At 32.9% G+C, this 3,483-nt stretch overlaps 1 pseudogene; it reads right to left on the minus strand.

The window, feature by feature from the left end:
- Window positions 1-236: 236 nt before the first annotated feature.
- LOC150080554 (uncharacterized) lies at window positions 237-2,133 on the minus strand (annotated as a pseudogene).
- Between the last annotated feature and the right edge of the window lie 1,350 nt (window positions 2,134-3,483).

Below are 3,483 nucleotides of genomic sequence, written 5' to 3' on the forward strand. Positions count from 1 at the left end.
AGAATTAACTATTTTATTACATTTTGTTTTACATGTAATTTATAATCCAACTAATATATACATTTATTCTTTAAATCTAATAATTTGGTTACTATAATTGAACAGAAATTATTTTACTTTTAAATTTAGCTCATTTTCAATGTTTGAAGTTTACGTTTATGTGTTGCTTTTAATATATCATTTTTCTTTTTTCAATAATTGTTGAGCAAAATATTAATAGTATTAATTAGAAATTTTTAAATTATTTTTTCTGAAATACTTTTTTCCGTTAATTGAAATATTATCACTACAATAGCTACAACATTATAACCAATTTTTTTAAAGCCCACAATAATGTTTTCAAAACAATGTAATTTTTCTGCAGTAATTTTTTTCACGGACAAAACATAACTGACATCTTTGTAATTTAACAATAAGCTTTGAATCATAAATACATGTACTTGTAGCTGCGTCAGCACTATCAGAAGAATTTCGCAGTAAGTTTCCACCTTTGTAATCAAGTATAAGGTTTCAGATGAATTTCATTGATCATTAAATTTTGTGTTCTGAAGAATTTTAAAAAACCAATTTCTGTTTAGCATACATCAGAAAATGATTCTCTTGGTGGTCATCTGGAATTTTTGGGTTTAGAGAAGAGCAGAGCCTATGAACATACTTGGATGAGGAAGAAGTAGGAATGCAGAATGCTGTAGAAATTTGTAGGCATGTGGAGATATTGAAAACACCAAAGACAAAAATATTTCCACTTCAGTGGAATATCTGTATGCAGTCTTCACATGCTAACAAAAAAAATAATTTTTGCATATGAATTCAAACACTATTGCTCTCTCACTATTAATGACTCCCGCAATTGAATTCAGTAAACTGCAAGCAGCATTTAAAACAAAAGAAATATTATTAACATCACTGCTGTTAGCAATTACTGCTATCTGTTCTAAGATGTCAGTAATCTGATTGAAACTGTTCACTTTCATAGGAAGTTCCATTGACTCTGACTTTCCTAAATTATGAATTTCAGTGCTCTGTACAAATACTGACAACATCAAATCTTCACTAATCACGACTGAATAGGCAATGAAAGGTGCTGGCTAAAATATTAAATATAAAAACACAATACAGTTATTTTTTGAAATAACTTGCCAGCATTCAGGTGCTGTATGTCTTATTCAGGCACTCTGCTAGTTGTGGGACCGTAGGAAATTCTCGAGCTTTTTCATAATCATGTTTACTCTTAATACTATCTTCCAGGGCCTTCACAAAGTTTTTTTACTTCTAATCTTCACTTCTTCTTTTTGGGACTGTCTCTTGTAAATGCCTGTGATGACAAATAGCTTGGACAGTTCGGAAAATGCGATGGAACAGCTCCATGAATTAATTTTAGATGCTTGAAATCTACAGCAATTCTCTCTCTCTCTCTCTCTCTCTCTCTCTCTCTCTCTTTTTTTTTCATCTAAATTTGATGAAAAAAAGAGAAGACTTTCTTTACTATCTGGGATGGCTCGAAATGAATCTGACATACCTGTAACAATATGAAATATATAGATAAAATGTTATGCTCTCTTCTGAATTTCACTTTAGCATCTCATAGATGATTGTTATTAGCTTTTACAACTAAGGATAACTCAGCCAGTGTACACAGGCCTATAGGTTATCAAAGGTTGCATATAATTACATTTCATGTATTTATCTACACTAAAAGCTTCAATAAATAAAATTAATATTACGTATCACACAAATATTGAGATTTTTGATTTCTTAAACAAGCATGCACACACTTTTCTTCAGCATATCCAATATATGAAAGTAATATTTTATATATAAATGAAACCACAAAAGCTGAAATTCTGACGAAATTTACTTCTGTATTCTGAGAAGAATATATCTGTTTCATATTCTTATATATTATCATTCTAATATTGTTAAAATACTCCTATTTAAAAGTTAAGATAACTGCTATTAATGTACCACAAACTTACCTTTGAATGTTCAGATGGCACAAAGTTTTTTCCTTGGTATAGCTTTCAACCATTTATTAGTTAAAACAGTATCCTTCAAAAGAAATCCAAAGACGTATACTTTCGGACCACCTTTATAATTTCCATGGCATCCAGGAACACAACATTTTCCAGGCATTATTAAAAACTTCAAAGCACTTTTATGAGATGAAATAACACAAGACACAGCTGCACTGAAACAGAAATGAACAAAAGCAACAACGGGCTTAAGCTATATCTACTAGAATTACTGTAGTTCTTGACCTTTACCCCTCGGCCCACTTAGAACAACGGATTAGCCCACTGATGACGTAGTGATAAGGCATTATTATTCCGGTGGCAACAGTATAACCCCTATAATATTTGCTCCCAGTGGGCAAATCCTGAAATGGTGCACATAGTATACTGGAGGTGTCCACCCCTGTTACTAGGCATTACTAGGTGGTAGATGACTCTCGTCAACTGGTGAAATACCACCACTTTGCTTATTGGAGGTTGAAAGTGATGAAATCCGTGTTTAGTCTCCAGAGCAAAGCTCTGTCAACCCTCATCTCTTTCATCATGCAGTATGATTGATGACTTTTGAGGTTATGGTGGACATCATGGCAAGATCCAATCTTCTTTACACTTTGAGGGTACAGCTTTAAAGACAGTGTTCACAGGCTGGCTGATAGATTGTCCACTGAACTGAACCTGTTAGTAAAATACCTGTTGGTCTAGGAGGCATTACTGCTTTTACTCTGCCAGATGGTGACTGGAGAGTCTGAGTAGTGTGTATGCAGAGGCATTGTCGAGGTGATGTTTTGCCATGAAACTTAGAATATTCTTGCTGTGTGTATGCGTATCCAAAAATTTTGTTACTTCAAATATCTCCCCCCTTTACTTTTCTTTACTGCTGAGTAAATCATGAATAGTTAAAACAAATTTACGTGCAAAAAGATTTAAACCTCCCAAAAACTTCTTGTTCATTTCAGAAATATATATATATTTTTTTTTTTTTTTTTTTTAACGAAAATCCCAAACATGAAAGGTATTACAAACTACAGTACTTAGTGCATAGGTTGAAGGCAGAACCGGCCCCAGGTTTATCAGTGCCCTGTGTGAGATTTTTGGTGTGCCCTCTCCAACTTCATATTAGTTTATGCATTATACTTTTACTATCAACTGAAAAATGCTTACTTTTTTATTTTAAAAAAGAAACAATCTATGAGAGTCCCTGAAGGATAGAATCAAATATATTATTTATTAATTTGAATGTACAATAACTGAAATCTGAACTCTTCTGAATTGCTTGAATTGGAATGTAAGACTGACTTCATATCGCGAATTTTGGAAGATTGCGACTTGAGATTTACAGCAAATCATTGAATTTGCGGGGAATTTTGGCACCCTGTGCAGCTTCACTGCTCAGTCACTCCTGAAGCCGGCCCTGGTTGAAGATTGTGAAGGTGAAAGAAGATACTTATTGATATTAAACTTAAATTTCTGT

Source organism: Mastigoproctus giganteus, chromosome 9 (genome assembly GCF_048544385.1).
Source record: "Mastigoproctus giganteus isolate SK-2022 chromosome 9, ASM4854438v1, whole genome shotgun sequence".
In the NCBI taxonomy this organism is placed as follows: Eukaryota; Metazoa; Arthropoda; class Arachnida; order Uropygi; family Thelyphonidae; genus Mastigoproctus; species Mastigoproctus giganteus.